The sequence below is a fragment of the Homarus americanus genome, unplaced genomic scaffold, assembly GCF_018991925.1.
Source record: "Homarus americanus isolate GMGI-L3 unplaced genomic scaffold, GMGI_Hamer_2.0 scaffold11679, whole genome shotgun sequence".
NCBI lineage: Eukaryota > Metazoa > Arthropoda > Malacostraca > Decapoda > Nephropidae > Homarus > Homarus americanus.
This window is the reverse complement of record NW_024742147.1, coordinates 250-13,106: the sequence shown is the minus strand read 5'-3', so window position 1 is coordinate 13,106 and position 12,857 is coordinate 250. Positions and strand designations below refer to the sequence as shown.

Genomic DNA, 12,857 nt, shown 5'->3' with positions numbered 1-12,857 from the left:
TATATATATATATATATATATATATATATATATATATATATATATATATATATATATATATATATATATATATATATATTGGTCCTAAGAGACAATTAACTAAACATCGAACATTAGGTAAGTGTGTTCAACTGGGCTACATAATTAACACTCATTAAATCAGATGTCTCAGGTAATAATCTCAGGTAAGGAGATTCTCATTATCGTGTTTTATAAGAGCTGAGATTCAGGACTATTTCGCGGTGTAAGAGAGAGAGAGAGAGAGAGAGAGAGAGAGAGAGAGATATTCGAATATTTTACGAAGAATCTGTTTCGTGTACCTCTCATTGTACCTCCTGCACCTCTCATTGTACCTCCTGCACCTCTCATTGTACCTCTTGCTGTACCTCAAGGTAATAAGAGCCTCTCTACACCGATATCCTAAATACTCCTTCGTCTTTTCCAGGAATTCTCAAAGCCTTTAAAAATTGTCTGGGAAAAACAGCACAAGAGCGTGTATTGACATGTTGAGGGGAGGGAGGGAGGGAGGGAGTTAAGGAGGGAGGGAGGGAAGGAAGGAGGGAACTAGGAGAATCTAGATGGGGAGCTAACTCTTTAATCAGTCTTAAGTCAGTTTTTGGTCAGTCTTAGGTCAGTCTTAGGTCAGTCTTAAGTTGATTGAAGGTAGTGATTATTACCTGTGTTTCTTATCGATACAGGTGTGGGTACACTGATTAATTAAATACCTGTATTATTGTGACTAAATACACAGACGCACGCACCAAACACACACACATACACACACACTTACACGCACCTAAACACACACACACACACCTAAACACACACACACACACCTAAACACACACACACAATATTTTTTCTCATTTCCATTCTCAGTCTCACTCACATCAAGTCTATTCAAACACCTCCTCAAACAAGGGAGGAGGAGGGAGAGGAGTAGGAAGAGGAGAAGGATGGGAAGGAGGAGAAGGAGGGGGAGGAGGGGAAGGAGTAGGAGGAGGAGGAGGAGAGCAACAGGGATTCAACCTTTCTGGGAATATTAGAGTCAGTAGTTCCGGGTAGCAGAGGATACAGACCCACACACACACACACCTGCCTCTTGCACCCCCTAAAAATTCCCAGAACTTAGCGACGAACACCCAAGCCGGTCAACATAGCTCTCTTGTCATGTACCTTGGAGGAGATGACTGAGACGGCAGCCTTAGTGAGGTATTTCATATATATATAAAAGAAAGAAGAGCGAGTGGGGGGTAAAATAGCGACTTGAACTTGTAAACAATAACTTAAAGGTGTGGTTTGTAGGTTACCTGGATCTTGTTTACAGGTACACGAGTCTTGTTAAAGGTGCGTTTTAACAGATACCTTGGGGGTCGTTTTAACAGTGCATGGGTCTTATTAAAAGTGCATTTACAGGTACATGGGTCTTATATACAGGTACCTGGGTCTTATATACAGGTACCTGAATCTTGTTTACATGTACAGGTACTTATCAACAAATACCTGGCTCTCGTTATGAAGTACAAGTTTCAGATTACCCCTATACGAAACCACCTGTACATAAACAAACTAACAGGTGTTACTGTCCATACGACCTACCTGAGAGTGAGTCATAATCACTTATAATGGGAGCTACGTGTCACCTACCTGCTCTCCCTCACTCTCAGGTGTTTTAAAGACAGATAGTTGGGAGTATGTGGATGTTGATAGGTGTTGATATTATGTATGTTGGTAGTATATGTACGAGTGTATTGACAAGTATTTATGTGCTGAGAGTATGTATGTGGATATATGTGTGTTGGAATTTTGAAGGTATACAGTTTAATAAGGTCAATGGCAATATTCCTGAGGTGTCATGGTATACATAAGACAGTCTGGTAACCTGGTAGCCTCTGTGGGGTCGTTGGTGTGTGTCTAAATGCAACAGAGAAACTAATTAGCCGATTAAGGCTCTCAGGTAAACACGACTGACAGATTGGTAAGGTATCGTGTGGAGAGAATTACTGTTACGATATATTTAGGGATTGACTCTCTCTCTGCTTCTCTGTCTGTCTGTTTCTGTCTGTCTATTTCTCTGTCTCTGTGTCTTTCTGTGTCTGTCTGTCTGTCTGTCTGTCTTTATTCATCTTTTTCTCTCTTTCTATCTCCCTTTCTGTCTGTTTTTTCTGTTCTGTCTCTTTCTGTCTCTTTCTCCCTTCTCTCTGTCCGTCTGTCTCTCTCTCTCTCTGGTCGCTTTCCTCTCACAAAATAAACACCTTTCTCTTGTTACTGTATCTACCTGTCTCGAGCCGTACCTTTGTCATTAACCTGTTGTATTACCTTACTGTACTTGCATGGTAATCTTCACTGGCAGCAGAGGGGATATCCTGCATGAAAAAGGACGAAAGGGGACGAACAAAAGGACGAAATGGACGACAAATGGACGAGAAAACCTGCAGTTTCTCTTTCTAATTTTTGAGGTTAGTGATACTCGATTCTTGTCATGGTTGGTAGTGTAGATGACCTGTTAACTGTTGTCCAATCACTTGTGTCAATACCAGGTTAAAGTTATATAGTTTTGCCTCGGCTTAACCTACCCTACCCTACCCTACCCTACCCTACCGTACCCTACCCTACCCTACCCTACCCTACCCTACCCTACCCTACCCTTCAACATCAAAACAAATAATGACACAAAATCTAGTCGCCTCCATCCTTCATCCTCCTCTTCCCTGTTCCTCTTATGTTTATGATGTTCGATTAAATTCCTCCATCAAGAAAGAAAGACACATTTTTCCCTGAATTTTCTGCTTTTTAACGTAACTCATTGAGGGACTCGAGATGTGGCCAAGATAGACGCATATGTAGTGTGTCTCCGCAGGTAAAAGACTTCCCTCCATCAATGATCTTATCTCCTGCTGGGTCTTTAAAGAAAATTCTATTGTGTTTAGAGATGACCACCAGAGGGAATAACGAAGGCATGACATGGGAGATAATGATAACAGGGAAGGGATAAAGAGAAGGTAAATACTCGGTAAATTTATCACAAGGGGGATGACGAGGACTCAGTGCCATGTCACATCAAGCTCTGTTACCCCGTCCGTAATAACAACACACACACTACCCAAGCTAAGATAGACATTACAGAAGGCTACTCTTCATCCGTCTTATCTTCACTACAACTTAATATTACACGAAAAAAGAAGAAAAAAAAACCTTGTATAATTCTTTCTCTGTATTGTTTACATAAAATAAAGTATGTGATCAAACAGTCGATACAAGATCCACCACACGCACCAAAAACCAACCCAGAAGAAAGTGAACATCGTGTTGCGTCTTTTAAGTTGTATAATTCGCTAGAAATCACATACTTTCATCTTGATTCCTTCACAGTCGCAAATTTTAGAACATAGATTGCAAGGTTTATTGTCCCTGATGAATAAGCAGAGGGAAAAAAAATAGAGGTAACAAGACAGATATTAACACAGACAGCGTATTAACTCTCATTCCTTCATACCACAACAACAATGACTTTTATAATTAACAAGAACATTCACTAGAGTGTAAAGACAAATATTTACCTTTTATCTACAACAGTTAACTAGGTATTGTCTTACAAAGTCATGACAAGGACAAAATACAAAGAAAATAGACCCAAACAATTACAATAACAACACCAAGACAACAATACTATATCCATTACAACTATTTCAAGACAACTAACATACAGCACTAGACACGTTTTCTATGATAAGTTACATCCACTAGGGAAGGGATGACTAATGCATTTGTCGTACCATATAGTTAATTGCCTTTTGCTATTTTCTTATCAAACTGTGAGTGAATATTAACTTCTCTGATGAAACTTGAGACGCGGATTACCTAAACATACACAAAATATATGAAGTTTGTAAATAAATTGTAAAAAAAAAACAACACGATTTACAGTACAATGCGTCTTGATTGTAATAATATAAATGTAAATGAATATCTTTTTGGGTATATATTCACAAAGTATATACGTCATCCAGAGTATACCTGAGCTGATCTAGGTTAAGGGACCCCACGTATAACAGGCACAATCTTAACCTATACTTAACATCATTGTCTTGACTATCTCAGTAGCGAAGATCTTTGGTGCGTTGAGTTGGAGGATGATGGGGCAGGGGAAGATAAGAATGAGAGGGAGAGAATAATGACTGAGAGGGAGAGAGTGAAGAAGACCAAAATAGGGGAGAGAGGTGGGAGAGGGAGAGAGGGGCAGTGAAAGTGGTGGAGATGAAACTCTTTGATATAGAAGTGGGTGTGTGTGTGAGTGTCAGTGAGAGGGGTTGAGGTGAGTGGGGTTGGAGAGTGGGAAGAAGAGGTTTGGGGTGAAGGTTAATGGGATGGGTGGGTGGGGTGGAGAGTGGGAAAGAAGAGGTTTGGGGTTGAAGGTTAGTGAGATGGGTGGGGGGGTTAAAGATGAGGGGGTTGAAGGTGAGTGGGGGTTGCAGGTGAGTGGGTTAAGGATGAGGGCGTGCGGGGGAGGGCGTGTGGTGGTGGTGGGTGCAGGGTCAAAGGTCACTGAGGAAGGAGTGGTCCAGGGTGATAGCTATAAGGTCACTTGCTGCGTCACTGTGCCTTCCCCCAGAGTACTGCCATCTTCATCATCATCGTCATCATCATCGTCATTATCATCATCATCATCAGCACCACCATCACCATCATTATTACCATATTTAGCACCATATCAATCCTTATTTCTCCTGAGGTGAGAAAGAGGAGAAGAAGAGGAGGAGGAAGGAAGAGGAAGGAGGGAGAGTGAACGAGCCACTGACCCAAATGAGTAGTGAGAGACCTCCTGCAGTATGACTTTCCTCGCCCTGTCTCACCTCTCACTGCCTTCCCTCCATCCCCTCTCCCTCCCTCCCTCCTTCCCTCCATCCCACCCCTCCCTCCCCTCCTCCCTCCCTCCATCCCCTCTCCCTCCCTCCCTCCTTCCCTCCATCCCACCCCTCCCTCCCTTGTTACACCGAGATATAGGAGATCCAAAACCTTCCATTGAAGACTAAACACCCTTTAACATGGATTCTCCTCTCCTCCAAATCATGACCTGACCTGACCTAACCAAACTTCCACCCTCACGCATGACCTAACACGACCCACACACACACACACTCACCAGCATAACAGCGTGTGTACATAACAGCCTCTCGCTTATGTCACACGTCAAATGTCAATCAGTTAAGAAGATACACTGGGTTATATGCCTTTACATGTACAATCGGCTCCAAGTGTGTTGTTACACCGCACCTTGTTCAGAATCTCACTATAGATCTTCCTCAACATGTTTATTAAGGTTCTATGGCTGGAAACCTAAAAAACAAAACACTTTAACACTTTAATTATATAACAAACATGAAAAACAGTTATTTATTGAAACTTAAATAGAAAACGTTAAAGTAACTAAATTCTACTCGGATTTTTTGTTCTCCCGACTCTACTCTGGGCAACCCGAGAGACGAAAGGCTAACATACAGTGATCTTTGTTCCCGGTAATTACTGCAGATTAAGATACCAGAACACCTGCCAGTAAACTGCGGCGAGAGAACTGACAATTGTGTGGCGGAGCTGATAACCCGATCATTACCTTCCCTCACCTGTCACCTGTACTTACACCTGGGGCTGATTGTACCGCCTTCACCCTGGCTTGACCGGACCCGCCCTCCTGCCCTCCCGTGCCTCCCTCCCTCTCACCAACACTTAGTGGGCTCGGCTTACGTAAACGAACAGCTCACGTGAGGTCAAGTCACATACACGACCAGTTTACACGCATTCGGTCTATACGAACAACCAGCGTATACGAAATTGGCCCATACGAACGACCAGCTCACACGAGATCAGTTTACACTAATACTCAGATGGACTGGACTAAATCCCTCCCTCCTTACCTAAGACCAACTCAAAAGACCATCTCTTAAGACCAACTCACAAAATGATTTAACTGAGCCACACTAAGACACCTAAGACACACACAACACCTAATACCTCCCCCTCCTACCCCCCCCTCCTCTTCCCCCTTCTCCCCCTTCCCTCCTCCCCACCCTTCCCCTTAAGAAAAATGTCATTGTGTGACTTCCTCAAATTGGATGAAATTTTAGTGAGAAAGACACCAGATACCATGGTCTTTGAGGTCACTGGAGGTCATCTTGGGGGTCATGACCTTTACGTTAGGTTTGGGAAGTGAATACGTGTAAGGTATTATATAATGAAATACAGACTGAGTTTGTTTATTTATCTGAATATTTACGAATAATCATTCTAATTTGAATATTTATTATAACTAGTTTACCTGAAGCACAAAGTATGATGATAACGCTGAACAGAAAATAGTTTTGTTTTTTAAGTTATGGAAGAATATTATCAGTTTCTTCTGTGAGTTTGAAGATATTGAAGAGATATTCTGTTTTCTTATTATCTATTTTATAACATAATATAAGTGAACTTTTTTCTAAATGATTCGTGTAGCTTTCTTTACATCACTATCATCACCACTAATACCACCACAATCATCACCCATACCACTATCACCACCACCACAACATCCTTCCTCCCTTTCCTAAACACCGAAAACATCACCCTTACAAAACTGAACCAAAACTCGCGGAAAAAAAAATATTAAGACGATACTTGGAACGAATTTACTACCTGGTTCTTGTGTCACACTGAGGCGAAAAACTTGACTTATGAACTTATCTGACCTATCTTGGGTAAACTATAGGTGTTGGGGCGAATAGGTATGTTGTGAGTTCCTTATTTAGTAGTGAGGTTCCTTGTTCAGCTGGCAGGGTCTTCACGCTCTGGTCTTCCTAGTCTCTTCACGTACTTATATCTAAAGGCTCTTCACGCACTCATTTCTCTCGAGTATTTTCACACACTCACCTCACAAATCTTCACGCACTCACCTTGCAAGTTTTCATGTATTCATCTCCCAAGGCTCTTCACGCACTCATTTCTCTCGAGTATTTTCACACACTCACCTCACAAGTCTTCACGTACTCACCTCTCCACGCACTTATTTCAACACCCAACATATTTCACCTAATGATTAACCACTCTAACGTTAACCCAACCCACATTATCCTAACCTAATACAAACTACAATTCTCTTAATAACCAATTCAATAACATTACAATACTATTAATTACAAAACAAAAACAAAACTAATAACACAATGTAATTCAGAATAACATTACATATATCATCTCTATATGATTACACCACCTGATTCCACTGACCGAGATTTAATGAAGGGAAGAACACGTATCTTACCTGTTGTCTTAATTACAGGTCATTCAAGAGGCCTCGTGTCTGACCCCCATTGCACCTAGAGTGAGATGGTATCATTAAACTGGTGGTGTTCATCCGTATAGTGTCTTAATGCATGAAGACTGAGGAGGTTATTTAAAACTGGGCCTTTTTTGGTTGCTTCCATTTCTCAGTGTCTCTCTAGTCTACGTGATGCTGCCACTGAGAGAGAGAGAGAGAGAGAGAGAGAGAGAGAGAGAGAGCACACTACTTTCATCTCATCTACTAACACTAAGCATCCGTCACAATCATCCCCAGTCTAACCCACCTACATAGACATCCTTTCTGGTCAACACAGTCGATAATCATCATCCACCTCCTCCTCCTCCTCCTTCTCCTCTCTCTCCCCCGCCTCCCTTACCTCTTTTGCTTCCCTCCTTCTCACCTTATCTCACACACGAAGTCATTCATCGAATTTGAACACGTATTATTTTACACCCTTCTTTGGTACAATCACTTAGTTGATGTTGTTATTTGGTACATGGTTCTCGTGCCAAGGTTTCTTTATGTGTGTCACGCAGGAACACACACACACACCCTCCACACCCCCCCACACACACACACCTTCCCCCACACACACGCCTCCTCCCCCCCCACACACTAGCGCCTTCTACCCATCGTCCCCTTCACCTATTTCTCTTTAACCTCTTCACTACAGGGAAGTCACTTATTCTATTATGATCATCGCCAGACGATTTTATTCAGCACAGAGAGACCACCGCACACAAGGGGTTAAAAGAGTCATTTCAGGGGTTCTTAGGTGACACGATACTGCTTTTTGCAGCTCGTGTATTGAATGTAAACAAAGTTATCAAATTGTGTTTATAGACTCACGAATCATTTTCATGTCATCTATTGTCTCCTGGAGGTAAATATACAAAACAAATGCAAGTGGGTTTAGGGAATTAGATTGCATTTCAAACCTCCTGAAGTTATATGTGTCTTTGAGGGTCTTTCATGGGTTTCGAAAGACGACATTGGATTTAGGGGTCGAAGACAAACTGTAAATGAATATCCTGCCATGAAATTACTCACTTATAATCCCAGCCAATTTTTACTTTCATACAACATATTCAAGTGATTTTGGTAAATAAGGTAAAAATAACCACTAGATTTTCGACAGGTAGATTTGGGAGTAAATAATCATGGAGTTTCAGGTATGCAAATTATGTTATAGTAGTGACTCACCTACTCTCTACCTGGCCTGTGACTCACCCTCCCACCTATACCAGGCCTGTGACTCACCCTTCCACCTATACCAGGCCTGTGACTCACCCTCCCACCTATACCAGGCCTGTGACTCACCCTCCCACCTATACCAGGCCTGTGACTCACCCTTCCACCTATACCAGGCCTGTGACTCACCCTCCCACCTATACCCAGCCTGTGACTCACCCTCCCACCCACCTAGGCCTGTACCCTCCCACATATACCAGGCCTGTGACTCACCCCTCCCACCTATACCAGGCCTCCTCACCCTCCCACCCCAGGCCTGTGACTCACCCTCCCACCTATACCAGGCCTGTGACTCACCCTCCCACCTATACCAGGCCTGTGACTCACCCTCCCACCTATCTCCACCCTCCCATACCAGGCCTGTGACTCACCCTCCCCCTATACCGGGCCTGTGACCCACCTATACCAGGCCTGTGACTCACCTCCCACCCATACCAGGCCTGCTCCCACCTATACCAGGCTCTCACCTATACCAGGCCTGTGACTCACCCTCCCACCTATACCAGGCCTGTGACTCACCCTCCCACCTATACCAGGCCTGTGACTCACCCTCCCACCTCCACCAACAAGCGTGTGACTCGTGCACTCACCATAAAACTCTTGACTCATCTTGTCTTCATCAGATCTGTGACTCAGCCAACCTTCACTAGACCCGTGACTCACCTACCCTTCACTAACTCACCTTTCACCTTCACCTACCACTCACTACCGTCATTCATTACAGCAACAACACCTTTCACCCCCCACCTCTCACCACCTACTCACCCACCCACCTAAACTCTCACCTCCACCCTCTCTACCCTCCCCCCTCTCCCCTTCATCATCACCCACCCTTTTCTCTCCTCTCTCTCACATGCAGTCTCCACCTCACTACCCTCCCAGCCAACAGCCTGTACCCCTTCCACTTTTCACTTCTCTTCCAGCCTTTGAGAAGAGAGCTGGTGGCGGGGCGTGGCAACGGGTGGTAGGGGCGTGTTACGGGTAGTAGGGGCGTGGCAACGGGTGGTAAGGCCGTGTTACGGGTAGTAGGGGCGTGGCAACGGGTGGTAGGGGCGTGGTAACGGGTGGTAGGGGCGTGGTAACGGGTAGCGGGGCGTGGTAATGGGTTGTGGTTGTAGGAACGAATGATAGAAGGCGTGGGAACAGGTGTAGGGCGTGCCGGTAGAGCTCATGACACGCGCCCGGTAAAGCAAGGCGCCGCTGACCCCACTAACAGACAGGTAAAAGTGGAAAGGGTTTACAGGTGACAGACGCTGGACAGGACGAGATGCCTCTAAGCCTCGTGAGTGAAATTTTACCACATAAGAGAATTCTCCATGATTCTTACGTGCGAATTATCTCTTAACCTGATCTGTCCTGATCTGACCTGACCTGACCTGACCTAACAAAGAAATAAAAACTAATATAGTCATAATAAAGGGACTGAGAAAACAGATGTCTGTACCCGGTAATAAATCCATCTTGGAGGTATACAATTTTGGCGCGAAAAATAATGTAAACACGACAGTGAATCAGGGACTCCAATGATAAAAATCACTGAGAGTGTAAGGATCAATTGTACGTTGTGGATACTAATCACAGCTAATGTAAAGGTAATTGTGATTGTTTGTAATCATTGTGTTTATAATATGAACCCAAATTGTAAATGGAAAATAGATTATACGGTAAGGGTGAATTATGGATATGAAGACTGGTCGCTATATACTGTACGTTCTCCGCCTTGAGGGAATATTTGCACCTGGAACGGAGTGAGATTTCTTAGTTTGAATTTACTTTTAACTTACAGATGTCAACAATAATATGATGGTGTAGTTCAGGAGTCATTTCATATATAATCTCCCTGTGACTAAAACATATATAAACAATATATATTTGTTTTATAGCCTTACATTTCTTCTCCAGATGTTTGTTATATTATGTTCATATAGTCCCATGTGTTCTAAAATATGTGGCAGTGTTTATATTTTCACATCCACAGGTAAATGGCTAATTATATCGTCACCTTTATTTCATTCCAGTTGCTGTTGTAGCCACGAGTGATGGAACTATGGCTGACTTCTTACACCCAGTACATCATTCGTTAGTGTTTAATAAAATATATAATATCTTTGTTTTCTTGAATCATGGAACTTTGAAACAATTCTTCTAAACTTGGTGTAAAATTTGTCTAAACTTGCAAGAGTGTGAGAGACTTAATGCTTAAAAAAAGACCAAAATTAACACCAAGTAAAAGATTTTGTTTTTTGGTTCCAGAAATATATCCTGGTACTTGACTGTCTTGCCTACACACTTCCATAGCTCAAGATCTTCACTTTACAAATCCTCTTAGTTGCAAAAATCATCAAGAGATATTTTTTCTTCAGCAACTATTAAATTCTTATGATTCTATTTTGTTCATTATTGATCAAAGTGGCTGTGTTGTAGGATACACATTGTCGAAGTTTCTTTCTCGTGTCTCCAGTTGTTCCACTCCAGGTAACGTGTCCACAGAACCAGATGAAATGATGTTACCCCCACCTCCCTCTCCCTAGTATCGTAACACTTATTTACTAAACAAATACGACAAAAATATCAAGAAAATCACCAACAACTTATTTATTTACTGAATTATAGTAATGATAAAGTATTTAACTATACAATGGGGGAAAAATACGGCTTAAAATAATTTGATTTAGGCCGTATGAAGAAGGATTTTCTTGTTGTTAGTAAGTATAAACGATTCACTTTCCTAATATTTTATCTCCTTGTGGCAGGGAAGTATAACTATTAGTTTTATCCCATACCTATTGGGACTGATCTATCCACTAGCCTTCTAGGTGGGTGGGGGGGGAGACTACCTTATAATTTCACCATATAAATCAACCATCGTGACTGGGGCTTATAACAGACGCGAGAACAGATATAAATTGTTCCTTTATTCTTACTACTGAACTCTGTGTTATTTGCGGTAGATTTATGTTATCAGAATCAAAGAATATTATGATTTGTGTGAAAGTTTGGGGTTGACAGGAATTCTACCGTCACCTATTTATTAGACGGAGCAAAAACACGAGAGCATAGTTCCGTTTATATATGCACTTATATATACTCTCTCTCTCTCTCTCTCTCTCTCTCTCTTTTTTTTTCTCTCTTTTCTCTCCCCACCCCCCGTCTCGCTCTTTTTCTCTGTCCCCTCTCTCTTTCTCTCTCCACCCAAACTCTCTCTTTTTCTCTCCCCTTCTCTCTCTCTAAACAAGTACGGTTTTGCTTAAAATAACAGTAAAATATAATTAACTGTCATAATTGTACCATAGATTATGAAGTTTTAATAATTAATTATGCTAATTGATATGAGGATAATTAATTAGTAGCTCAAACTCTTAGTATAGGTTGTCCTTGTAATAGCACCTTTGCGTTATATAAATATACACCCAAATGAATAACACCAACTTATTCACCAAGATATTCAACAATGATTCGGTTGTTGACGATTATTCACGGCTGAGCTGCAAGTACCACAGAGGTCAGGCGTAGGTCATCTGTATGTCAAAACCACTTCATGTCTTGCCATATCCTCTCCCACGCGGCTCTCTCCTCACACACAGGTTTGAAGGAGGGACAACGCTCGGAGAGAATTTCAGATCATCATCAATTTTTCAAGGGTGAACACGTAACTTAAGTGTTCTCCAAAAAATTGTACTCATAACACTTCCCTGGAGAGATACGTAACTGTGTATGTTGATGCTTCGACAATAAAAGAAAAACCAACAAGAAGTGTTTACATCAAACCCTGCCACTTAAGAGTTCTAGATCTTATTTAAAAAAATTAATGTGATATACAAATACCTATCACACGCTGATTAAGGATCTGTGGTCGAATTGTTAAAATTGTATCATTGTATTTGAAGGTTTAGCAAAATCCTGCTAGTGGGTGTGAAGCCCGTGTCACTAGACTTCCTGACTTGAGTCATACCTCTGTCACTCACACTCTAGAGGGAGACCAGACGACCATGGCGGTCAGGAAGCAGCAAAGCCTGTCCAGGATGGCGATTTCACTGCACCTCTACCGGCTTATTCCTGTTCGCTGGTACCCAGTGAAATCCGACGGAGAATGACGGAGTATCGCTGTCAGCATGCCGGACGCAGAGATGTCCCCAGCTGGGATCCTGTTATCATTGTTCCAGCCAGGCCGATAGCCAGATGACACCATCTGCAGAGCCACCAGGGACCCTACCAGGGGTGGCTATAGACTATTCTTTTAACCCACAAATTACAGCCAATAGGAGAAGAGAGCAGTCAGTCAACACAACAG

The 12,857-nt window shown here is 42.4% G+C and overlaps 1 long non-coding RNA gene across 1 annotated transcript; it reads left to right on the top strand.

The window, feature by feature from the left end:
* Window positions 1-2,166: 2,166 nt before the first annotated feature.
* Window positions 2,167-12,308, top strand: LOC121876504. Its single transcript, XR_006090773.1, has 3 exons — window positions 2,167-2,459; window positions 10,585-10,645; window positions 12,151-12,308. It is a non-coding gene; the product is annotated as an uncharacterized LOC121876504 (long non-coding RNA).
* Window positions 12,309-12,857: the final 549 nt, after the last annotated feature.